The sequence below is a fragment of the Perca flavescens genome, chromosome 8, assembly GCF_004354835.1.
Source record: "Perca flavescens isolate YP-PL-M2 chromosome 8, PFLA_1.0, whole genome shotgun sequence".
NCBI classification, from domain to species: Eukaryota; Metazoa; Chordata; class Actinopteri; order Perciformes; family Percidae; genus Perca; species Perca flavescens.
Window position 1 is genome coordinate 18,721,356 of NC_041338.1, and position 27,983 is coordinate 18,749,338.

The following is a 27,983-nucleotide window of genomic DNA, read 5'->3' on the forward strand; positions in this document are numbered from 1 at the left end:
CTTCATTAATTATGAATCTGTTCATGATTATTTCAATTGATTGATCAATTGTCTAGTCTATAAAATGTCCATAAAACTTCCCTTAAAAGTCCCCAGAGCTTAATGTCTTCAATGCCTCAAACTTTTTATTTATTATCACAAATGTTGTTGATGTAATGGCAACCTTTCTATGTATGTAACGTTGAAACTGAATACAAATCAACCTACGTCGTAGTACATTAATTGCTTCAGCAGCCAATCCCTGCCTTCATCTGGAGCACAGGCAGATAGTGCCGCAGAATCTTTACCGTGTCTCTGCTTCCTGTCAGCCTTCAAGGCACAAGCTCCTTGATAGGTTGACGTCAATTTGACCCCTGATGATTGACATTTCGACAGCCAGAAAAAAAAAAACTGAGCACTGGTTTAGCTAAGCAGACACCTAACTGCTTACTCAGTGCCCCCAAGATGTTAACACCACACCAGGAAGCACCAGTTCTCAGCCCCATGCCCAGTAACACTATATAAACAAGCAACAGCTCTCTGAGTCAGGAGCGTTAACAGAAGAATGATCATTTCTCCATGATGGTTGAGAAAAATTTTATTTGCATTTGATGCATTGCCTTCATGTTATTGATATTCTAAATGAGATCAGATTGAAGATGTTTCATGTGTTATACTGTTTTATTAACCACCCCTCCAAAAAAGAGAGAAAACAATATAGAAAGAAAAAAATGTATGTGTCAGTATGAGTGAATGTTGACCAAGGACTTTTGAGTGATGCTGAATGTACACCCAATGGACTGGTATCCAACTAACCAAATTAATAATTTGAATTTACCCAATTAAACAAACAATCATTCTGGCCATAGAAAGAACATTAAGGGAAATTAGATTTGAAAATGTTAAGTGTCATCTTGCAGATGTCTTTTGACCTTTTAAGGGCCGAAATACAAAAAAAAATATTTAGAAAACAAAATCTCATTTGCACCATGATTTTTGTCAGTCAGTCAATTGTACTTTGAATGCTTTTGCAGTGCTTGACAACCACTTAGCACTTTCTTTCAGCAAACACAACCAGATCTCACACCTATATATATTCATGTACTGGTATCACAGTGCTGAGCATCAGTTCAATATTGTCCATTCATTCCCAGGTCGTGCTGGACTGGTGTGTGTTGATTAGAGTGTAATTGAACATGAGGCAGACACTATTGATTCACCATACACAGCCTGAGGTGTCAGCTGGCGGAGACTCAGAGGTGTGACAGCAGGATTGAGATCTCAGTGCTCAGCCGACAAATGGACTCTTATTACAGAAAATGGATTATGATAGACGAGAGCCCGTGTAATTTGCCAGCGTTGCATGGCACAAACAAAACTGCACTGGAATGGCTAAACATTCTAACACATGCATACTGATACACATGGACACACACACAAAAATGAATTGAGACAAATGGGCAGACACACTGTACAACTACACCACATACACAATAAGTTGGACCTAATATCCAAGCTGGACAGCTGTAGGAAAGCAATACAGAGGGGATTTCATCTTCACGCTAGCCTGTATCCTAGCAACACCTTTTTAAAAGGAGCAGTTTAGTGTGCTGCAGAGGGGGCCTTTTGTGACCGGCAATGAAACTATGCAAACACTCATTTTAATCTGGAACAACACTGTGGAACAATGACCTATAGGGTGCTGTGCTCATCTTTTATAGACATGCATCTCTTATGGTCAGACAAAGCTTACGGTTTTAACTCTCTCCATGCACTTTACTCTGCATCAACTGTATATTACTAAGTATCATTTCTGTAACTCATAAATTATCTTAAAAGATGCATTTAGGAGATTAGGGGAGACCACAGGGAGCCTAATTATAGCATCACAGTACATAGTGAAAGAACCAAACCCATCTATCCCATTAAGAACTGTCACTGAATTGATATACTGTTAAAAAAAACACAAAACATCAGACCAGCACCACACAGAAAGGCAGCATGCTCTTATCATCAGTATTAATGGGGCCCGTTACCTCTCCTGTCCAACCTTAGCAGCCTGAATGCACGTGATGAGAGCACCCCAGTCATCACAGTAAATCACAAGGCCCAGACGTGACAGCCCTCAACAAGGCCATTTCTTCTCCCCCATAAATCACACACTGGACGTTGCCAGAGCTATTATTGCGTATGGTTTTGGTTTATTCTTGTCGAGTTTTTTTTTTTTTTTTTCTCCTTTCCCAGCTTTGCCTTGCTCGCTGAATTTCAATCTATTTCCCTCTCCTTTTACTCCCCTTAGAATTCTCAGCCTCATTGCTCTGAAATCAGAAATCATATTACACCAAGTAGAGGCTGCTGGGGGGCAGATTCTGGGATTTTACTGATGTACTCCAATGGCTATACTGTCATTTGTGCTTTTTATCTTGACCTTATACACCCCTAAGAGTGCCAGAGGGTAAGTGAAAGTGAGTGAAACCCCTCCTTTTCTGTGCTTGGCCTGACGTGTGCTGCATAATCGAGTGGGTGACGTTATAGAAACGTCTTCCCTTATCATCTGGGGCAGATCCTGTGAGGTGGGGGAGAAGAGACGGGGGGGATGAGGGAGAGGTCAGAGCGGTAGACTTTAAATACAAGATGTTGCTTCAACAACCCCACCCCTCTACCACTACCACGTCACTCCTTACACACACAAACAACAACAACACCACCACAGTCATCATTAACCACAGATTTGCAGTAATCCTGCAAAGGGAAGCCAAGATGGGGTTAACGCTGGATTGGTCTTAATCAGTTGGAGAAGAGAAGATGAGCGCTGCTTAGATACAGTGTCAGCTACTGCAGCATTCAAGTTGTGTCTCAATTCCACAAGTGTGCAAACATCTCCAGCAGTAAAGGCTCATCTTCTCTGTTTTATCTCATTGAAAACTGAACATTTTTACAATATTTTATAGACTTAACGATTCATCAGGAAAATAACAGGCAGATTATTCAATAATGAAAATAAATGGTAGTAGCAGCCCTGGTGTTGTTTGTTTATTTGTTCTTTTAGCAGTTTAAATTAGCAGTGAGGCTGAGCAACATATACATTTTGATCATTTACTGTCCATTGTTATTATCGATTTGTGGAAATTTTTATGTGTAGTATTGTTTTTTTGGGTGTGTATTTGTATATAATTGCTTTTATAGTTTATGCTTTTATATCGGTTAATGGTAATTTCCCAGTTTGGGATCAAAAGAGTCTATCTATTTATCTATCTATCTATCTATCTATCTATCTATCTATCTATCTATCTATCTATCTATGTTTGAGTAGTATATCTGTGCAGGCATCTGAATCTAGTGTACAGACTAGACACAAAAAGGAAACAGATAGCCTGGTTTACCTTTGGACAGAGTCAGGCTAGCAGTTTCTCCCTGTTTCCAGTCTTTATGCTAAGCAAAACCAAGGCTGTTGGTTATACATTTATATTTAGACTAATAGTGATCTTCTCATTTAACTCTCAGCAAGAAAGTGAATAAGTGTTCCTAAATATTTGAAGAGGGTGTGCTGGTTAATGTGGGATTTCTTTCTTTCTTTCACATCACCCCACCTCTACTGGACAGTGTAATACTGCTTATACTGAGGCACAAGATGGGAAATCCAATATTAATAAGGTATCTGATGACATTTTGTGATACAGCAGATCAAATTGACTGTCATCACCAAATGCTACTGGGAAAAACAAGTGAGATAGGGAATGGGCAAGGAATATTGATACAGATAAAATCAAGATGAAATCATCTGTGAGAGGCAGCAGTCACTTAGTCTGGTTTAAGGGGCATTACTGTTCAATCTCTTTTTAGCTTTATTTATCCTGAGCCTGCTGAGAACAGTTGCTGTTTTTCTGATCCACATTCATGAAATTATACACGAACATGCCTCACAGCTGCCCAGTACAACCACTTCTGCTGGTCGTCCACTTAAGCAGCTGAAAAGTTTGACCATTTCATTTTCCCATCAAGAATTCAGATATTAAGCACGTAAAACTGCCAACGTCGCTCAACTTTTAAAAGCAAATATCTGCCAGTGTCACAGACTCCACTCTACTTTCTCTACATATTTCCTAATAACATATTCTGCTTGGTGGAAAACGCCAAAGTGTTCAAAATGCTAACTTTAGAAATGTAGTTTGACATGATTTTCTCTCAAAAGGAAAGCAAGAAATAGAAGAAAGCTCAAATCATATCACATCTGAGATCAGACACCTGATATGACTACATACTGTGTTTGAACTTAAATACCAAACTGAAACGCAAGCTGTGATCCCTTAAATGTTTCTGCTGAATCAGTGTTATTTTACCACAAAGCAGGGGTGATGAAACTTATGAATTATACATGACAAATCATTGATTTTCATTTCAAACTGTGGCACAGACAGCCTGTGTGTCTCTGCAACCTCAGCTCTGAAAGATACACTCCTTCTATACTGTATCTGTGTGGAAAATAAGACTGGCCTTGGTTACAGACAAACAGGTTTTTATCTCCCAGAGGACCAACAAAATGATTCAATCAAATAAAGGATACAGACATAGGCTATCCAAGCCTATTACACCACAGATAAAGCAGTAACCCCAGGACACACACAACAACACCTGCCGAAAAAGATGCTTTCTACATGCTTTGTGCTGAACAGGCCCCCTGTTGCTAAGCAAGAACTGGTTCAGCACTTAATAGAAAAAAATAACTGTATTTTCAGAATGTAACAGCTTGATTTCATCTGCAGTCAGAATTCACTTTTCACCTTTTTCTTTTAGCAATCTAAGACAGTAAATATCTGAATGTTTTCTTTTCAGCAGGACAAGATGAAATCCTGTTCATCTTGTCCTGTAATACGTGTTGGCATTTTCTGGTACAACTGTGATAGTGAGGTGTGAATTCAAGCCTGTTTTCATTTGTCAGGCTGTTACTTGTTGTGTTGTGTGCAATCTATTGCTTATTTCCCCTGCAAAAACAACTCAATATCTCCTGAACCCAGAAAACAGACAGTATGTTTCAGTATGAAGTACAGTATTATTCATGATGTAATCCAGCTGCAGATGATCACTGTGTCACTCGTTCACTGTGTCAGTCTGTCTCTCTCCCCTCCCTCATTCTCTCATCCAATAGACGCAGTCATGCTAATGTAAGCTATTTATCCCAACCCCTGCAGTCAACACAATGCCCCCCAGGGCCACACAGGCTCAGCAACCTCAGCTGACCTGAATATCAATGACACCAGTCATTCAATCTATGAAATCTGGAGCTGGCCTGCTGTATGAATTACATTAACCTCAAATCAGGTAGTGTCTGTCAACCAATGCAGAAGGCAATAGCAAACACATGACTTGAATCATAAAAAAATGACTACAACTTGCCTTTGGTTTAAACACGGGTAAAACTGCTAAAAATAGCCGATAGACTCCTTTCCCATTGCAGACTTTTACGGCCACAGCAAACAAACACAACTTAAATGTGACTGTCAACATATTGAATAACACCAAACCCGAGGATTAGTTAAACTAAATTAAAGTTTAACTATTATTGATTAAACCAAAACTATGAGAGTCTTGAGGTCTGGCCAAAAACAACAAAAGAAGGGAAGAAGCCTGAGGGCCATCAAGGGCCATCAGACCCAGAACTCCCCCCCCCCCAAACTAAAGAGTAGTGACTAACTAACAGAAAAAAAGCCGCGAAAACTAGACTACCAGACCTCCATCCTCAAAGCAATAAAACACAAAAGAAGACAACGGTGATCAGAGCTGCTTCAGTCTCAGAGACCCGATCCCTGTCTCCCAGTCTTCCTTATATACAGGGGCCACACTGACAATCAGGAATCAGGACCACCTGAGATGAACAGAGAGGAAAAAGAGAGCAGGGCAGGGAGCGCATAACACAGACAAAAGACAGATATTAGTGGGTGAAAGTGAGCTTTTAGGCCAGTGGGACAAGGGTATAAGAGTGATCTCTTATGTCTGGCACTGTTGTTTACATACTACACTGATATTTCTGTCACACCATAAAATTGGTTTGCAGTTTGTTTTTATATTAAGGTAATTAATCGTAACAGAAATGTGTTGACCTTTCAGTGTAAGAGTGTGATACATTCTATGGTAGGATAAAACTCAAGAGAAACCCCCCATATATGAAATACTATATATGCTCCAAGTATGGAAACTATGTCACATCATGTATGATAAATTGTGCCACATAGGCAAAGGTCAGAGGAGACTTGCACTCTATAAAAGAAAGAGTGCTCAGCTTAATTACCTCATGCCACTTCTGTCCAATGAATATATTGGCTTCTATAGGAGAGCAGTGACATGCTTTCACTGATGGCTGTAGACTCTGCTGTAAATAACTGTAATTACTAAGTGACAGAGTAATGCTTACACTTGACAGCAAAGCTGTACAGATAAGGAAGAAGAGTTCATATATTGCAATTAGTGTGTCCAGAAGTATAATGAAAAACAAAATCAATACCTTCAGATTGCACAAAGAAATGTCTCAGAGGGAAAGTGTGAATGCAGTGCATTTATTCTGCATTGAGTAGGTACAGTAAATGGAAAACAATAGAAAGATTAATCTAAGGCAAGCCTTCCCCACAACATTTCCCATTCATCCCTTTATTGGATTAGAGGATGTGAATCCAACAATAGACTACAGATTAATTTGACAAACTCCATGTTTAAATGTTAAAATGAAAATAAGAAGACATCCTGCTAAATTGCATGGTCAAGAAGAAGAGGAGGTTACCAATTAGTGGAAAACCATCACCACCAAAACTCTACAGTATAAGAGAAACACAGTAAAACAATCAGAGCATGAAGAATGTGTGGTGTGACTTTGCACGGTGCTTACCTGGCTGTGGAGAGCTATCACGCCAGTGGCTATGTGACAAGATGAGCTACTTAGCAGCCTGTGTCCCCTCCCCTCCAACATGCCTACCCTGCCAAGTGTCCTAAATACTCTGCTCCATTGTCTGCCTCAGAAACGAGCAATGCTGCTGGATGGAAGCACTCTCTCCAAGGTGCAAAGAGGAGGGAGGGACGATGGGAAAGAAAAAAAGGCTAATTCCCCGAGCAGGACAGGGAGCCATGCAAATGGGACACCACTGAAGAAGCCTCCCTGCAGTGAGAGCGCTCCACAGAAGGGTCTTCTCTCGTCACTGTGGCCAGGCTGGGTTTTAATCTTTTAAGCCCTCCCACCCCACTCAGACACACATGCAGAAACACACCAGCACAAAAAACAACAACAACATGAACACACACACATGCACACACACAGACACAGACAGAAGTAACTTTTCCACCAGCACCCCAACTTTAACCCCACCTTCCATCACTCTCATCATTAGCCTGGCAGGGGGCCAGACGTATCATCAGCACTGTCATCATGTACTTTTGCAGAGAAAGCTATTTTTCTCTTGGAAAATTTCTAAGGACCTGAAAAGTCCAAGAAAACGTGCTTTTTGCGTGCTTTGCAAAAATAGTGTGCACTTCTGTACAGGACCAACGAAGTGACGATAAGGCTGTTGCTGTGATTTGGATTACTAACTTGAAAATTGATATCATTCTCCCAGTACGAAGTAAATTCTGAAGTTAATTTTCCTCAGTCTTTTGTATTTTCCTTCTCCTATTCTATTTATCTACTAAAGAAAAGCCAACAATAATTGAGCTCTTCTTTGAAGTTCATGTATTTCCTCTCCTTGAATAGAAGTAGGATTACTGTAAGTCTACTTGTACTTTTTTTGTTTGTTTTATTAACTAAGTAGCATAATTGACATTTCAAAGTTCCAGTTGTTAAAGGTACAATTTGTCACTTTTGAGGTAAACTCAAGTCCCCCGACCATTACAATATAAAATAAGAGAGGTAGAGAAAAGCTAAAATAAGTACTCAAGAGCCATTAAGCAAGACACAGAACCCCATATCTCTCAGGTGGTGCTACTCAGGTTCTAATAGCAAAATGATGATATATTAATCAGCCCAGTTGTTGTGAGTTTTAGCCTGTGTGGTGACATGAGGTTTGAGTGAGGTCTGCTCAGTCCTGAGGACAGGAGTCAGCCACCATTATACAAATTCTCACATAGTGCCGTTGGATTGCATTAACTAAAAAAATGCAGATCAAGTGTTACAGGGATTTGGTAGAGGGGGCACTAGAGCAAATTTAGGCGATTTAGAGCCTTAAATGGCCCACACAACAAATTTGGCTGAGCTTAATGAAGTTTTAGGTCTGTATTAACACTGCAGCAGCATTTATTAGTAAATGATTTGGTATAGCTCGGCCCAGCCAGGTTTGACATCATGATAAATAGTGTGATCAGGCAAAAAAAAGGCTTTGTGCTGGGACAACAAAACACAGAGCAATAAATTGATTTAAATTATTGAATTTCATGGTTTAATCATGCAGAGGTCCAGATACCCTATTTCCATTAATCTTACTGGGTAATTTATGTCCAGCTGACGCTCTAAGGGAAGAAAATGCATCTTAATTGATCTTGATTCACTCCTAAGGCCTTACGTTTTGTCACGGAGGGATTGGGAATTACCCAGACAGGACTGAACAATTATAAAATACAGTCAAAAGAAGGTCCTCTAGTATTATAAAAGTCTGTAAGTAACACTAACTTTGCGGTTCATTTAAACACTGTATTGCTAATTCATGGAAGAGCACTGAGGCACCTTCAGTGGGATTATGGTTTAAGAACCTCTCCAACTGCTTAGCCATGGAAAAACTAACATATGCCTACAAGGGCAAAATTCAGAGCTTCTACAAACTATGGGGACAATTTACTAAATACCTTGAGAATCTCCAATCCAAAAGTCTACCGAGTAACTGATTCATGCTACTGTATTGTTTAAAGTAAAAAGCAGGTTTTTTATTTTTTTTATTTTTTATTTTTTTCTTCCTCTCTCTTCAGCAAGGTTTTATGTGCGTGTACATTTGTATAGGTGTGTGTGTGTACATGTACATGAATGTAGATCCTGTTATCCTGATAAGAGCTATGTGCATGGTTGGTTGAGTATGTGTTGTTATGGTGTAAACTTTGAAAAAAACTCCAATGAAATATAATTTAAAAAAAACAAAAAACTTTGCGGTTCATTCAACTTACATAAGTGATTACAGAAAATTAAAGGGATCATGGAAAGCAAGTCGTGAGGGCAGCATGTTTCAGTGCTGAAAGCAGATAGTCATTGCATTTGTACTAAAATGTACCCAATGAAATCTGAAGAATCTACAAACGTCTGCACCTTCAAGTCATCAACGCTAATGGATCATGTCAAGAGAGCTGCAGGTGATGCTTGAATCTAATGGTTTCTATTTACATAGGGCAAACAGGACACTAAAAAGGCAGGAGCATTGTGCAAAGAAGCAAAAAATACAAATTCTTCCTTTTAGCCAGCACTCAGTTAGTATTCATAAACCATGAGCTCCCTGGCTAATCAAAACCAATCTGTCAGAAGCATACAGCATGTGGTGCAGGGCACAGAGTGCAGTGGGAAGGCATAAGGATTGTGTCTGGCTGGCTCCATTGCTCCGGCTTTTTTCTTCCAATGTGATTTATATCAAAGACTTCTGACTCAGCACAATCCCACCGCTGACAGGAACAAAAGCGGATCATTTCCTCCCTTCTGTCTTACAGATGTTACACAGCTGCAGTACATTCAGAGTAGGTAAACAGAGTTTGTACTGTTTCACAATCTCATACTGACCAAAACAAACAGAAAACAGCATTAACGTTTACAGGTAGTTCTTGGTGGTTGTTTCAGTTAGATATAGTACTTGGATGTACTGTATATGATTTGGGGTACTAGATGGGCAGGGATTGCGTTACTATTGAAAAGTCTGCAAATGAAAGCTTATTGGACATCAACTGCATTTTGGATTAAGGAGGGACTGTTTGTGACTTTTTCAGACTAATGCTAAAGTTTAAGCTTTTTTTAAGTGGAATGTGCTGCATTTTTCTCATATTCTCTTCTGTTTTGTGACCAATTTTAGTTAGGACATTTTAATTTAATTTTCACATCTAGTTCGATGGGGGTACAGGAACAGAACACAAAGGGGATTGAATGCACTCATACAAGGAACATACTCAATTTTATAACTGCAATCTCGTCATGAATGCAGCCAATATCTGTCTTGGCTTATTACAATGTATGCATTTAAAAAAATGCTATACTCACCTTCATATGCCTGTACCCATACAGTATGGCTGCAGAAAAAAATTAAACAAATAAAGATTTTCTTTTAACAACAGCACATTTTGTAAAAGGCCACATAAAGCATAAACCGTAAAATTCCAACATCGCATTTGATGCGCATGAGGAGTTTTCCATTGCCAAATTGGCTTTCTGTTCAATATGTTAAACTGGCTGTAATTTAAAATTATAAACAGTGAAATTAAAAATCATCCACCATTCACCAAAAATCTATTTAGAATATCTATCAGCAAATTAAGATCAGTAGCTGAGTGATCATGCATCTAATTGTGCAGATTAGTAAATCACTGAATCCTACCCACCTTACTGTTTAAACTAGATCTGGAGATAACATGGACTAGATTAAACTGTTTACAGTAACACTGATGGAAAGCATCTGAGCCTCATTTGTGGGTCTTTTAGACGTCAAAAATCTGCCATGCCCTGGTTTCTGCTCTCTATTAGGGCTGCACGACGAGGAAAATATGCGATAACATTGTTGAATATTGCGATAACGATATTAATTGCGATAAATAAACAGATATTAAAGTGTAATCAGTTCTGCAATTTTGCTGCTTTCAGTATTATGCTAAATACAACAAATCGCTTGTTGAATTTAAAACAAAGGAATTAATTTCCAACATTCTTTTTTTTAACAAATTGAACATTGAATTTAATATAAAAGGCACCACTTAAAAAAAGAATGACAGTTACATTATATGTGCAGTTTTCTGCCGATATTTTATTTCAACGCACACAAAAATCTCTGAGTGTCTAGTGCGATATGTTGCATCTTTTTGCGATGTGTATATTGCGCTAGTTGATATTGCGATGACGATAAAACAACGATTTATTGTGCAGCTCTCTATGATCACATTTGGTGTTTGGTGCATGTCAACGGTTTTATATAGATATATAGACATAAGGAGGTCTACAGTCTTCTTCTTCTATCTTTTCATCTACCTTCTTCCATTAATTGTTCTTTTCCTCGAACATACAGTTTATGACCATGTTTACTGTAAATGTTTATTTAGATCTGACCTGGTTCATGTAGATAGGTTTGTTTGTGTGAGTAGCAAAGTGTGTGTCACCAAGTCTGTCCTGCTCAATATGTAGTGAACTGTCACCTCATGTACTACAGGTTAAGAACATATGAATCAGAACATATTCAGGTTCCACACATGAATAAATTAACTTGCATGATGTTAATAGGTATTTACTGCTGCTGTTTATGGTTGATTGATAATAGGACAGACACGAATACAGTCTCTCAAGGCTTGAGTTTAAGCCAAAGCAAATTGCCCCTGATTGCCCAGATCTGATCCTTTCTTTGCCTAAGCCTTTTATTGCTGCTCAATGAGTCATTCGCAGACAAAAGAAGCAGAACAAGCTGGCCAACCTGTGACTTACTGTAGGAGAAGAGCCCCAATTGGGCCCAACCTGTCCAAAAGAGCTTTTGTGTGCGCGTTAATATGAGTAGTGCTGAGAGGTTTTGGTGAATGAGGGTACCTTGAAAGGCGTTCAGCTCTCATGGCGAGTGCTTTTTTTGTATGTCAGATGGGGAATGAGGTTACTTACTTTGATTACTAGGGGAAAGGTTTTGATTAAAATGTTGCTATATCCTTACTGATGCGTAGTACTAAATCACTTTTCTGAGGGAAAGAGGGACATGTCATTCTGCTGTTGATGGTGCAGGCACAATAACATAAAATTATGCATAGAAAGTCATTACATAAAGGTCATGGAGATTTGATTCAAATGGTGTTACAGCATGAAGCAGCTTCTGAGCGGGAAAAACATTCACCACAAGTGACATTTCCAACACTGTTCAAATTCTTAAAGCCATACGTACATGGATGACCAATGCACATATAGGGCACAATATTATCACAGCATACATGATGAGGAAGCTTGCCTACTATTTGCCCTAATAGGCATATAGGACAAATACCTCAGAGTTGAGGCTTGAACAAATCACACACTGTACATTTGAGACCTGATACAGTAGTAATGCACACAAAAAGAATGAAAATAAGCAATTCATATTTAACAAACCTTGTTGCCTCAAAGATGCGAGTAATGCCTCGAGTAAAGAAAATGTCAACATCACAAGACAATTTGCATGATGCTTACAGACGCAGAAGAGATACAACAACAGGGATACTCCCCATTTCCTTAAAACAACCTACAAACTAAAAGGCATATGTACAGTAAACACACACACACACACACACACACACACACACACAGTGCTTCCATAGGTTCATCCATTCAGTGTACAGCACTGCAGTGTTGAGGCAGGTAGGATGTTTCATTCTGAGAGGCAGATAATGAGCCATTCCCTCTGCAGAGGACTGAATCACGGAAAACGCACACACAAACACACACACACACACACACACACACAGACAGTATACATACATACACCCCCCCACACACACACACACACACACACACACACACACACACACACACTTTACAGTAACCCAAGAGAAGCTAGCAAACTTCTTAACTCTGCACTGCTCTGGCACCTCCGCACAGTACACACACCACCCACCTCTGTTCCCGAGCACACAGCCCTGAGGAGAATGCAGACGCACCCCAACACGCCTGGAGCTGTTGTCCCGTTAGCATTGAGTAGGTTGGCAGCAGTGGAGCCAGCTGTATATCTCTCCACTAAAGTATGCCTCAGGATAAACTGCTAGTCTGCTAGTGTTGCACTCACATAAACATTTAGCTGTCAAATCATAGGGCTCAGCTGTAACCTCACATCCCATTGGAGGGAGAAGAAAGAGAGCATGAGAGTGATCTGAGAGAGAGCAAGAGATAGAGAGAGAGAGAGAGAGAGAGAGAGAGAGAGAGAGAGAGAGAGAGAGAGAGAGAGAGAGAGAGAGAGAGGAGGGGGTTGTGGTTGCACATGTATTTTATATAGAGAGGGTGAGTGATAACAGGGTATGACCAGAAAGCATGGCAACCACAGTGGGGAGGAAAAAATTACAGCAAGGAAGGAGAAGTAAGAAGACTAGAGCATGTTCCATGGGAGAGATGCTGCTGCAAGAAGAAGAAGTAATACAAAAAGTAGCAGGGGTGAGAACAAACTGTCGGAGCGAGGGAATAAGACAATTTACCTTTGATAGCTGTGAGGGCTGCGTCCGTTCCCTCAGCTGGAAATAAACATTACAACCACACTGGAGGAAGAGCAGGAAACAGCAACAGTGAGGCAGCTGAGCTACAACAACAACAACAACAAAACAGCTGCAAGGATCACTGCCCTGCTGCAATCATCACCTTCATCCGCTCTTCCTCCTCCACTTATTTACTCTTCTTGTGGATCAACTCTTACTCCAATCTTCACTTCCTGTATTTCCACCCTCTTATCCCTCTCTTCTGGCCATGTCTCCCCATTCCTTCTCCTCCTCTTATGTTCCATCCTCTCACTCCCCTAATCCATAATGTATGGTTTGGAGATATCTGCTTCCTGTTGTGGGCCCTGTGCCCCTGGAGCAGGTCAGGCTGTATTGATTCTTGCACCAGAGGAGTCATAAAGGCAAAGATAATAAGAGTCACTGAATTTTCTGCATCCTTCCCTCCTCCCCCTTGGGGAGTCAGTCCATCTTCTCCTGTCCTCTATTAACAATATAACATTCATACTGTACAAATCCAATTAACAAATGGATTAATTGGTTGTAAATTGGGAGTTATCCCATCTAGAGGTGTATCTGAAAGTATTTATGATAAAAAAATAAAAAAGAGCAGATTGAGCAAGAGAGAGATAGTGAGTCTCTAGTAATGTGTGCATGTGTGAAGGTTTCATGTGTGTCATTCTTATCCAGAAGGCAGTGGTCTCCATTACACAACAATAAACCCAGAAAGAAACATGCAATTGTTTCAGCTCGAAGAGTTTGCCAAAAGTACCACATCAATCCTGTCTCCTCTTGGCGATCAGTGTGTGCCACAGTCTTACACATGTCGTGTCATTGGGTGCCACATTAAGGCTCATTAGATGAGATATCTGCCCTATGTGGCTAGCCTGCCCCTCCTTTGACCCAGGCCTTCATATATAGGTCAACATTGGCATTCAAGTGACTGACATGTCTCACAAACATAATGCTGCTCTTTTTAGAACTGGACTAACAATCACCTATGCCCTGCAGCATTAGCATACAACAATGTCCAGTACAATAGGAATAAACCAAATATCTGTTGTTCACTTCAAGCAGCACCTTCTATGGAGTTAGGAGCCTTTAGAGAAAGGGTCAGTGAGTTGTTTTCAGTGCATCAAGAGGCGTTTCATCTTGAGGAACATTGGAGGGTGCCATTAAATAGAGCAATTTTCATGCTCGCTGCACAAAACACATACAATGTAAAGTGGGCGGGTAGATGCAAAGAGACAAGAGGAAATATGTCAAGAGAACAACTTTTCAAGCCAGTATAATGAACCTAGAATGTGATACAAAGGCAATGTTAGATTGACCTTAATGGAAATAAATAACATAATAATCACGTTTTATACTAAGTTTCTCTAATAGTTAAACTAAATGAGTAGGGGTCAGCTAAATGAATGCAAACTTCTAACGTGTTGGCTGTATCTTTATATCCCAACGATTTATTCTGTCATATAGTACATTTTCTGTAATTCAACTGAGAAACCATTTAAGGATAAAATAAACAGATGAGCATTGGCCAGTATTTGCAAATTGTTATATTTTGAAAAGCAAATCCCTCAATATGTATGAGGATATAACATGAATTAATTATTGAGTAGTCCTTCGATTATTTTCTCAATTAGTCAATTCATTTCTTAATCCAATGAATATCAGAAAATAAGTTTAAAAAATGCCCATCACAATTCCCACAATTTCTAAATTGCTTGTTTTATGCTTACAAACAGTCCAAATCACAAATATATTAAATGTAGTATCATAGAAGGCATTGAAAACCACAAAATATTCACATCTGAAGATCTGAAACCAGTGCGGATTTAGATTGAGCAAACTGGGCCTGTGTGAAACAGATTATAGGAGCCTGCAATACTGGTGACAGTAAGAGTGACATTTTTGCAGCATTATACTGTGTTGTTACATCTATGTTTACAGCTTTATATAGTATTCATGAGAAAGGGCAGTCCATACAGTAGCATCTCTAATGATTGATTGCGAGAAGCTAGCCAACGGTAGCGAAATCAGTGTGCCCATTGCCTTCTGGCAATCTAAGCCAAAAGATATGAGATGAGAAGGTCTGACACCTAATTAGCAAACAAGGTCACTGCACAGAGACCAGGACCCTAGTGTGTGTCTCCCAATGTCCTGGAGATTTGACTCTCTCTCTCTCTCTCTCTCTCTCTCTCTCTCTCTCTCTCTCTCTCTCTCTCTCTCTCTCTCTCTCTCTCTCTCTCTCTCTCTCTCTCTCTCTCTCTCTCTCTCTCTCTCTCTCTCTCTCTCTCTCTCCAAAGCAAACATGCCCAATATAAACAAAACATGATCTCTTTCCCTCGAACAATAAAGTATGGATTCTGAACACTGAACACCAGGCTGTCTGTTAATGACTGCTGTACATCAAAGCATTAAGCCCAATCATAGAGAACAGTGTCCATGGCCAGCTAAATGCCTACTCCCTTCTTTCCTGCCTCAATAGCAACATCTCATCTCTGGTCTATTCTGTCTTCATTATCCACGTCTGCTCAGAAGACTGTTCGAACAAACAAAGAAGATTTCAGAGTCTTGAAGTGGGGACTATTAGCAGACACAGACCTATTGTATGTGTGGATTGGCTGTAATCTTTACCTTCCTCTGCAGTGGTTTGACACACAGTCAAACCAAACAATCCTCTCCTCCACAAACACATTGCTTAATTTCTGCGCTTTTCTTCCACTTTGTCAGAGAAACCCAGCGACTCAAGGGTGAGTGTATGTGTGGGTGGGTCTGTGTGAATAAGTAGTGCACTGCACTGTAAATGCAAGTCAGCTGAAGAGTCCGGTGTTTCCTCGCCTCAACACTTGAATGGATCTTTTCACCACCAACAATACTGATTGTAAAATGGTAGAAAGAAATGTACCTTCCAAGCACATGAGAATATAATGACCTCTGAGACACAATGTAAGTCAGTGTCGGTCACAGGCCAAACAAGATGCTTTTGACTGTGAGAGATACAGCGACATCTTTGTGGATGTGGGTGAGACACCAGCCAATCATTCACAAATCTATTCACTCATGTGTTAGGATATACAGAGCGATGCCTGAGAAATAGAATCCATCAGGAGATAAATCGACGTTTGTACGGAGAGCCCAAGTAAATCTGAGTCAAAGAGGCTGAATCAATCGCATTGTATTGATTTGTTAATACGGTGCTGATCCCTCAGTATCGTGGCACCCCGTAATTGTGATGATTACAGAAGAAGCCTCATTTCCAGTGCTGCAGTTAGTGCTTATGTTTCCCACTGGTTCTCACAAAGACATGTGCCACTTAGAGGATAAGTCTGGTGTTATTCTGTATTTTTCCTATTGTCAACGAAGCCCAAGAAAAGACCAAAACTAACCATGTTTTCTTTCTGACTACCCTAGTCTGTGGCTCTCAACCCCAAGTCCATTCATTCCCACTGAAGAAAAGGATATTTTAAAACTGGTCAAAAACCTATACCTTTTAAACAATCATTACATTAATAGGACTGAATAATGCATTTGTTGGGCTGTGGATTTGGTGCCCTATTGAGTATTTACTGTAAAACAGTGTATGTGGCATAGACTCAAAATAAGCTACAGTGCCCATGTTAATGGTAATGAAAGAACATGTCACCCAGTCCAACGGTGTGGTTCATGTATATGTTTTTAACAGTTTTGGACAACAATGGAGGTCTATGGAACAGAGGATTAAGCTTCATCAGGCTGCTTGTTCATAGGATCAATATTGTCACTGGATTTGTGGACAAAAGTTAAAAAATAAATAAAATAGAACATCACCAGAATTATCCCTGTTAAGCTACTGTCACAATAGGTCTTGCAAGTTCCCCCCATTCTCATGCCACTGTGATTTTTTTTCTCCGCTTTTCCACTTTAATGAACAGAAGAAAAAAAAACTGGACATTATTTTACCATTGGCTTTTAACTTACTTCACCATTATGATAATCTTTGTTTGCACTGGACCCTTATGCCATAAATAAATTTCCTTTCGTGCCATGAGGCAATCTTGTTTTTATTGTTTTGTCTCAGTAATTACACTAAACTCTCAAATTGCTACTATACAGCAAGTCCCCATATTCTGACTGCTCAGATTGTAAACTAGTTTGTACATTCTTATGTCCTAGGTTTCCTTTCAAATCAGCAGTGCAACAACAGCCAGATTTGTTCATTTTTTTCTCTGTCCCTGTAGGGACACAGCTTCATTCAAATTCGTATGTCAAACCTCACAGCTACATACAGACTGTAGAAGAACAGATGAAAACAGAAGGGTGGGAAAGGCAGACAGGGGCAGCAAGATGAATGCACGCACTGGACGTGCTGAAGCTTTGCGAGTGATGATTTAATTGGGTGAAGCCAATGTGTCTGTTCACTCCTAATGTCACTGTAGCCCTATTGCCAAAGGCAGCGTGGCCCGATTTGTAGCTTTAAGAACTTGATAGTGTGCTCTGCAGATATTTGTTTACTGTACATTCGATATTTCCTACTCTGTCCAAGGCAGATGTGGATGGATAATAGTATCCATAAATGAGGAGAGAAAACAAATCCCCTGCCACTTAGTGGCTCTTAACAGCATTGGTGCATGTCTAGAATACATACGGACCATAAGAAGAGGTTTGCGAGAACACATTAACAGGCTCTTTCAAAGTTCTCTGGTGCACCAGACATGCTGAGTTGTTTACTTTGGTAACTTATCATTTAGCGGTTCATTACACCAACTCAAACTCAATGAATCCCAAATGAAATATCATAATTCCAAGTTGGGTAAAGGAATGTAAACAATCTTACTGATAAATAAGTAATAACATAGTGGGTGAGGAAATATAATTAACACAAAATAAGGCATGCATTTATAAGATTTAAAGATTTTCTTAAACAAGATTAGAGATTTCTCTTTCTGAGACTTCTGCAGAGGCACTTTAGGGCTGAACAGTTCAAAGAAGAGGCTCAGACACCTCCTCCAGAGTTGAAAGTACAACACCAGACAAAGCCTGCTCTGTGAATCCATTGACTGCCATACTGTATTAGGCTGTGCCATTGCTTTTAAGCAGTGCCATGCATATTCATGCCTACCCATCGGGAAGTCTTCCTCCACTACTTGTGCCACAGCAAGCTCCACAGTCTCTCTCATTGGGTGCATTTATGTGTGTAACATTATATTCCTCTGTTATTTGGCACTTGAGTACTCCTTCCTTTAAAAGCTGCTCTTATTGAAACTGCCAGAAAACAGAGTATGACAAGCTAGCCAAGCAAATATTAACTGATATATTATGGCATGTGAACACATTAACCAATTTATTGTTTCTCTGTTGGTTGTTTCCTTTGAATTAATTAAAAGATTCTGTTAATTTGTGCATGCAGGGATATTTGCAAAGAGGATAAACACTTTATCCGGACCAGGCCCTCCACCATCATATACATTCATGTCCGGAACACAGTGTACATGTCAACAGACCCAGTCACCTATGTTTACTGCTGAGCACATGGCCACAGTCAGACAGCCTGTTGGAAAGCAGTGTGCATGCTGACTGACAATGAGCACAGCTTGGGCAAAGACCTGAGTCATCTGGTGCCTCTTAGCCAAGTCCCACCATGTGATCTGGGCTCATAAGGCAGAACAGGTGCCCACTTAAATAACAAAAAAAAACAGAAGGAGATGTATAGAAAAAGAGTGCTAAGATCATGATGCCAGACCATCATCAACCAACTGTGTAGATAACTCTGCGACTACGATTAGGCTAATGTGTTGTCTTTTCAAACACTGACATTTTCAAAGACAAAATTGGTACGTCCTGACATTACTTGGCTGTGTCAATGTAAGGAGGTGCAGATGTGTGGGAGCTTTCTGGCATTCAGATCACAAGATTATCCCTTTACATAAGGAAATCATCTCTTCCCTGTTATGAAGCTGTTTGTGCACAGTCCAACGGCTGTTGAAGACACAGCTCAGATAACAACCCACGCAGCCAAAGGGTTTACAGCATTTCCAATCAAGCTTGTGTTCCCTCCAGTGGCAGCAAGCAAGCTAAACTAGGTTAAGAGACTTTTCATATATTATGCTTCAAACAGATGCTTTTGCTTGACTGCCCTAAGAGTATTCACAGGGCCCTTTCACCTACATTGTGTTGGGTTTTATTTATGCCAGTGCTTAAACAAAACTACAGCACTGAGCATTAACCTTCCAAAAGAATTTCTTTCATGACTCTTGATGCCTAATTAAGCAGCATTTACACTGCTTTAAGACTATGAAAACATAACCTATACTATTATATTTAGCAGATCTCTTATTTCATGAACTTGGCAAGAAATGACAAAAAAGAACATTGTTCAATTAATAATTGCAAAATATTCAATCAGTTCAGTTTTGAAGAAGATGAATCACATAATACAATATGTATGAAGCTGAAACCAGGACATGGTTAGTTTAGCTTAGCATAAAGACTGGAAGCAGGGAGAAACAGCTAGCATGGCTCTGTCCAAAGGTAATCTGGCATCTCTGCTTGTTGCCTGGCAACATCTTGGTGACTCCAAGAAGTTACTGTGCCCGGCCAATAAATAGTCCATTAAACCACGTATTGTCAATTGTACACTTAAGTTTTTGTATGAGATATAGCATGTTAATTAGTACGCTTTAGATGGTACCCAGGCTAGCTGTTTTTCCCTGCTTTCAGTCTTTATGCTAAGCTAACCTACCTGTCTGCCTGGCTCCAGCTTTAACATACATACATAAGTGTTATCAATCATCTCTAACTTTCCTCAAAATGTTCTATTTCTTTAAAAAAAAATGTGTATTAACAATTTCTTACTGATCTCTTTATTTTTATCCATTATAATCAGTTTTGTGTTTTTTTTTTAAAAACCTTTTGCAGGAAATGTCATTCATAAGTTATTTAGCTTGATTGCAGGCAATAATGTTTTGCAACCTTTTCATTTCATTGTACTGGAGTCAAATTATAATCTGGTGGTTGGTCATGGGTCAATGTGAATAAGATTAAGTACTCCAGCAGTCTCTCTAAACACGGAGTAGTTTTCAACCCCCTTCAGTCATATGGAAGAGCAGTGCTGTGCTTTGTCTTGTTGTCCTCTGTTGCAGGGGAATTAAGAAAAGTACAACTCCTCCTCTTTCTATCTGTTGTGCATATGTGTGAGTGTGTGTATGGGTGTGTATGTGTGTGCTTGCCTGACTGTGACGCTATGCCCTTCGCTCCTTCTGTCCTCCACACAGTATGGACCAGAGTGTGCAGCATGAGTGGAGCTGTGTGTTGCAGATAAGAGTCGGAGCACTGCAAAGGCGGGGTGTGTGTGCGTGCGTGCGTGAGTGAAAAGAGCACAGAAAAAAAAAGGATTCAGTGCTCTTTCTCCATGTCAGATTCACCTCTGGATGCCCTTTCCTCAACTCACTGTCATTACACCATCCTTGTGAATAATCCAACCAGTGACACTGGCTGCTATACTACTGACACATTTTACCACGAGGCCCTATTTGTCCATTGTTTATTTCTAAAGAAACACGACAATGTATAAAAGGTTCCATTACCTTGTACCTCACGTTATGGCTCCGTAGCAGACGTTTTTGTAAAAATAGGCTAACGACTGTGTCATTACCAAGCGACTTATTGTCGCGTAGTATAGTACAGGAGAAGCTTGCAGGCAGTTTCGACTTACATGAGCTGTTTAGGTTTAATTACTAATGTTAACTAGCATTTTAGTTAGCAATAATTAGCCTGTGCCCATGTTATCTTCTTACATATACCTATGCCCTCTGTCTCTGCAAGATTCGGAATGATTGAGATTTCTCTTGGCACAGCTATCAGAAGACTTCCATCTTTCAGACTCTCATCCCTCAGTTGGAGGCTGCGCAGTAACGCTCAGCGCTCACCAGAAAAGTGCTTCTAATATCCTTCACTGGTCTCCGTCCAGAGCAACGGGATCTGTTGGTCCAGTTTATATACTGTCTATGGTGGTATCTGCACTCACATCTTTATTATCTCTCTGTTTACTGTTTATATAAATTCCTTTACAGTAAGACAGAAAAGAAATAGAAAAAAAAAGATCTGTAATTAGGAAGCTGTCTTCCTCTACTCTACCTCTCTCTCTTGGCATCAAGACGACTTGCATAAGCAGTAGTCTGACTCATGATAATTTAAACACAGAGATGGATCATGTGTTATTTTTAATTGGGTGATATTAGCCACTTCTTCTGGAGGGCAATTTGCTGTTGCTAAGTAAAATAGTGAGGATAATTTCAGCAGCATGAATTAGCAGATTGCAACAAAAGCTCAAAAAGCTTCAAACAGAGCCAAGGAAAAGAATCCGCAGCATAATTAGTGCACAAATCTCATGCATAAATCAGCCAGATTCCCTCAGAATGCTGGGATCAGATCTGAATAATGATATGCCAACAGCTAAGAACAACTTTTGTTCAGGGACATTTTAGGGTAGTTTGTCGGAAGCTATTAGTGCTGGTGTATTGTCCCACTAGCACTTACAGAAAACATGACGCAGGTGGTTACATCACCTTGTGAGTTTGTGCGCCAGATGTGACAGTGTTGCCCTGACGTGGCAGTTGGCAGAGTGAGGCTTTATACAAAGAGTACATTGCTTGTACTGAAGAGGCCTACATAAGCATTCTTTGACCTCTTTTATCTACGCTCATTAGCTATGCCACAAGAGGGTTGATTTGAGTCCCTTTGAGAGGATCCAGAGAGAACAGGTTTGTAAGTGTGAAACGGAAAACCAACCTGTTTGTCGTGCTTGCCTACAGCGAATGCTAATGTTGCCCATATCAATGGGCTCTTCATGTAGAGATGCAGCCTTGGGCCCAGGAACTCGGAGGCTGACCAGTGAAACACAAATGCACCGGCAGCGCAGCAAGAGAGCCAGGAGAGGACAGCGGCGTGCCCACAGCCCAGAGCTTGTACCAGCCACATCTTTTATTTCTGGTTACACTGATCTAAGGAATGAAGGGAGAGCTCCAAATGTTTTGTTCTTCTATTTCTCAATACCCCTGACCGCCCCCTCCCTTCCTTCTCTCTCTCTACTCCTTTTCTGTCTCTGCCTTTTACATAGCCAAAGAGCTGAACTGAAAAACAAGAGGCATTTTAAATAAGTGTTGAATCAATATAGACAGGCTGTGCAGCCAGACTCTGGTCATAATAAGCAGCATTTATACGGTATATAATCAGCTTGCACAACACAACCTTATAACTTTCAATCAATCTTAGTGGACATCTCTCAGTGTCTGGGAAATGACAGCATCCGAAGAATGGTTTAATTTACAAATACAGTGCATATGGCATTATTTTAAAAAAATATCACCAAATGGGAATAGCATTGGATATTTATGGATTAACTTGTGTAGCAAAGAAAATAGAAATCAAAGAAAATTTGATTACATGAGCGTAAAATGATTACAGAAGGTCTCAGCACTGAAGTCAAGCACTGCAGGTAAACAAACAGGGAGACTGAATAATGGGCAGAGCAATAGCACCTCCTGAGGCCCCTAATGCTATGCTTCCCATCTCTTATTTATTGGGTTTAAATGCACTTCACTCACTCTGTGGAGCCAGTAGGAAGCTAAACTATTGATCCACAAACAATTTTGCTGTCCAGCTGTCCAGAGAGAGGGAAAACAGGACGCCCCTAAATGTATAATGAGGCTTCCCAAGAGCTTGGCTTCCTCAGTATTCACTCCACATGCCAGGAGGCCTTCGCCTTTGGGCCCTCTCTGCGATTAGCCTTTTATCTATACACTTCTCACACATACAGTCCTTCCCACAGACGGCTAGAGGTCAGCCAGCTAAAGAACTAGTATGCTTCTCACCGAGGACGTTTTTGATTAGTGTAAGAATCCCCTTTGACCCCTAAGTTTCATTATTTTTAACACACAACTGGTGGGGAGTTCATGATTCCAGTTTGCAATCGCAGTAACAGGGCTGAGCTGTCAACAATACACAGAATGCATCATCACTATGAGGCAACATACGTTGGGATAGCATGAAAAATAACAAACAGTTGACATTAAAGGTGATGGTATAAGCAGAGGAGTGTGGTTATGCTTGGTAACCTTGCATGCTGAACTAGCATATACATGTAGATGAAGTTGTGTTATTGTCTTCCTCACATGCTCCCAGCGCCATAGCAACAGGCCTTGCTTAAAGGCCCCAAGAGTGGCTTGGCCCCAATGAGGAACACGCTTTCGTACCTAATTGGACAGTTCAATGCCCCATTGGGCTTGTCCTTTATCCCCTACACTATAAAATAACAATGCAAGCAGTTGAAACTACAGTAGGCTTTCACAATCCCATGATAAACACATATTAAACAGGATTAAATCCAAAACAATGTAGCTCATTACTGAGAAAATCAATGATACAAAGGTAATACAATCTTTAAAATGATGCTAAATACTAGCTTTCATGTGAAGATCATGAAATAAATTACTGTCAGAGGGGATAAAGTTGTATAGGTAAGGTTTTGCCAGCATCAAAGGTGATTATTTCTGATCCAACCTTTAATTATCCATAATGGCTCCTCTACTCCAAATAAAGGCCAACACTTTATTTTGAAGCTTGCTCAAAGGTCTTCACAAATAATCTCTGTGATTCATTAGGTTCTGGCCTGAGAAAGGAATGGTTTTCAAATTTCATGATATTGAAAGTCACCAAAACAGCATATAGTGTTGTCTGACTGCACAGCTTCTCAACAGTTCTGTAAACAATGTATCTGACTGCGCCTACGAAGGTGCAAAAACAGATGGCTCAAGAGAGAAGTCAGTCCACTGTGTGTAACACTATATATCTGCTCAGTGAAATGTGAAACAAATACACAAGTGGTTATCTGACACTCTGAGGAGGAGTTTAATTAAGACTCATTCACATTAACACTTAAAAGTGACTACTTAATTAGGGAAAACTGTCCTCTGAACTTGTTAACCTTGCAGTACTGTCACTTTTACTTCTTATCATCATTAAATACAAAGATCTTTGGTACAAGTTAACAACAAGCAAAATGCAATTAGCTATTTGATGTGCAAATAACTCTTGATATTACAGTGGAAATTGACTGCATCCCAGTGAAGAAGCCAGAATAAGCAGACATTGTAATGAAGGAAGTCAAATATTATCAGAAAAAATTAAAAAGGCTGATCATGCTGTTAACGGAAATTAAAAGGCGAAGGGCACACATTTGTAATCTCCTTCTAATTGAGTCCATAAATCCCAAAAGATTGACTTTGATTGTAAGTCTAAAAATATCTCAGAGGAAAACGAGCAACGAATCAGAGAAAAGAAGTGAAATCTTGTCAAATATAACCTAGTTACACATTTTAATTGTTCTTAAATATAGCCAAAAAAGGTTTTAACTTAAACTCAATATTTAAACTCATCAGACACACATAGAGGGCCTGTAAACCAATAAATGAATTATTCAGTAAATCAATCATTTACCCGTTTCATCAGTGATTTCTTTAATAGATTAATCTTTATGTTCTTTTTCTCAATATTATTTAAATTGTGATTTTGAGGAGTTGAAGTCTTTAGTTGCCCCAACAGACCACTGACAAATCTCTGAACATGAAACGTGTACCTACTTCAAGATAACACTCTGATGACATTGATCAATGTCATCCTATTTCCCCCATGAGTGACACTACCTGCTTGTCCGGTCCACATTATCTTAATGGAAATGGAGTAATCTGATTTTGAATGAGACATCACTTTGGCAGATAGACAAACAATAGGATCCTTGAGATTCACCAAAGAAGCTCAGCACTTTATCGACAAACAAAATCGCACTGATAAAGGGGAAGGGGAACAGATTAAATGTTCTATGATAAAAGACTTTCTAAATTATATCTTTAGGGGAGTTTGATTTGATGTTTTTACAAGTAAGCCATTTCTTCAAGACCTTTTTTTTTTACCTTGTCAGTAAATGAATAACATCTTTCTCCAGGAGATTTAATGTTATAAATAGACAAAAATCCAGCAGTTGAAATCAAATACTGTATATCTATTTTTATCTTCAGCATTGTGCGGCATTTGTGTAAATCAACAAAAGTCCATTTAGCAGGCTGCATTTTATCCTGATCTTAGATATGGCAGATACATATCAGGGACTGCATAAGAGCCAAATACATCACACACACACACACACACACACACACACACACACACACACACACACACACACACACACACACACACACACACACACTAAAACAACTTTAATCTAGTGTGGCTGAATTATTATTCATTTGGGGTCTCCCTTTAAAAGTAACTAGCCTCCTAAAGTGCCAGGAGCAACTATTCTAGATCATTAGATTCAAGTAGACAACAGTGGCCCCAGAAATAGAACATCAGCCCAGGCGATTAAAACCTTATCCTGTCAAACAAAGTGACTGATTTGAGGAAAAAAGTCCTACATAACAATGTAATGTGCTTCAAAGATCCAGCTGACTACTAATGTTGGCCGCTGTATTAAGGCTGTAACAAAGGATTCTTTTAATTACCAATTAATCTTCCCATTATTTTCTCTAAAAATCGTTTGGAGAATAAAATACAAAAAAATGAACATCACAGTTCAGTTTGCTATCACATCAGCTAAGAAATGCTAACTTTTTTTTTATGTCTGAGAAGCGAGAACCAGCAAGTGTTTGGCATTTTTGTTTGGAAAAATCAAAATCAAAAATAGCATTGGCTCTCTTTTCTTCCTATTGGCTATACAAAAAAAAACAACAGTATCACGATTTTAGAAGATGATAATAGCAAAACTATTAAATATCTATAAACCCAACAAAATAACTAACCACACTTACAGTTTAGTCTAACAAGTGGGATACAAATGTGCACTGTGCCTATGACTTCTTCCCACTCATCTCAGTCTCTTACACATAAGATCTACAGGGTCACGTGCATGCAGAGAGCAGGGAGCTGTCCACAGTGGGAGAATCAATGGTAGGTCTAGTGCAAACTGTATTCAGACAGCCAGCGATGGCAGATGGGGACTGAGGGCCTTTCTCCTCCTCAGGCATGAACAGAGGAGAGGTCTGTCTCCAGGCAAACATAGAAGACGTCATGCCTCACTGCCGTACCATTAGTGGATCTCGCTATTGACCGCCGGTGTGTAAATTGCTGAGCAATCTAAAGGAAGCATCAAGACGAGAGCATCACGTTTTGTCAGCAGGACAGAAAGAAGCACTTGTATAGGCTGTGAAGACAGTTGCAGCAATAAGGGTGGTATTTGTGTGTCTGTGTTTTTCTGCACACAAATTTTCATTTGCATAGGCTGTCTCGTCTTGCTATAGGTTCTCCTAGTGCCTTCAATTTAACAATGAAACAAGTCTACAGGACGTATTCCCTCCAGCGTGAGTGACACTGCATTCAGTGTGACAGAACAAACAGCGGCGAACAAACTAGCCCTGTTGCTGGCAAATGCTAACGCTGCCAATCAGAGTCTTTTCAAAATCTATCATTCTATCTTTAACTAATGCTTGACTCGTTGCCCAAGAATTTGTCACCCAGAGCCCAGAAGGACATCTGGAGACAAATCTAATCTCCTAAAACAACTCTAAAAGGACTTGATCTTAAATGGCAAACATCCAAGGTTTGCTTTGAGCACCAAAATAATACTGCTTGAATAAAGACATTAACTGAATTGGAAAATGGAAAAATCATCTTGCTGAATATAAAAAAAACTGTTTGACAAAAAAGCATTTGACAGATTTGCGGTAAACATTCAAACCAGATGAGTAAAAGCAATCTCTCTCACCTTCGTACTCATTTTGTATAAGTTACATGCTGGCTGAGGTGAAGTGGAGATGGGGAGGTTGAAGGCAGCTCTATTTTCTGCCTCAGGTGAGGTTAGCCTGTCTACCTCAATACATAACAGATGTGTGTGACTGAAGCTTCAAACCAAAGGAGAAGTATTGTGTACAGCTATGTTAAGTCATTTGACTGTGACACTAATGGAGGCTGAGGCTGTATCTTTGAAATGCATCACAGAACAGCCACATCCTGCGGGTTATTGTGTTATGTAAAAAGTTCCTCATCATGCAGGCTCCTCAAGCCAGTACGGCCCTGCAGCCAATAGCATGCTGGCAGAGAACAGCTCATTGCAAAATTCTAAACTCTATATTCAGATATATTTTATTGTGGACCAAGAGGGGTAAAAATGTAAGATGATGCCTTGCATGCGGTAGGTTAGCCTACTTCTGAGCAGAGTAAATTCATTCATCTCGCATGAAGGAGAGGGACTGTCCTCAGGGTGTACACAGGACAGCACAGGATGCATTAGCAGCAGTCAAGCTTACAAGATTCATAAAGTGCTCCATCTGACAGGTACCCACAGAATCCATCTAACATTTTGTGCCACATGTAGGGCTCTGATTCAGTCAGGACAAACACACATGGCACTGAATGGCAAATAAACCAAAATGAAAATATTGCCCAAAAACATTTAGGTCTACAGCGCCCAGGAGCAGAAAGGTGTCATGCATTTATCAATTGATCATCTGAATATATACACATACACATACACATTATAACAAGTAACAGGTGTGGGGATACAAGACCCACTCTAAGATCTTAGAGGAACCAGCTATTTAACTTAACTTAAA

At 39.8% G+C, this 27,983-nt stretch overlaps 1 protein-coding gene across 3 annotated transcripts in view; it reads right to left on the minus strand.

The window, feature by feature from the left end:
- LOC114560516 (contactin-1a) overlaps positions 1 to 27,983 on the minus strand; it is a 63,189-nt gene that overhangs the window by 32,042 nt on the left and 3,164 nt on the right. The window contains exon 1 of one of the 3 annotated variants that reach the window (XM_028585950.1): positions 13,324 to 13,406. The exons of 1 other annotated variant lie outside the window; for it this stretch is intronic. The gene's annotated coding sequence lies outside the window, so the exon portion shown is untranslated. Of the gene's footprint in view, positions 1 to 12,752; positions 12,995 to 13,323; positions 13,407 to 27,983 lie in introns of those variants that run through there. One more of the 3 variants, XM_028585949.1, reaches the window with a different exon arrangement.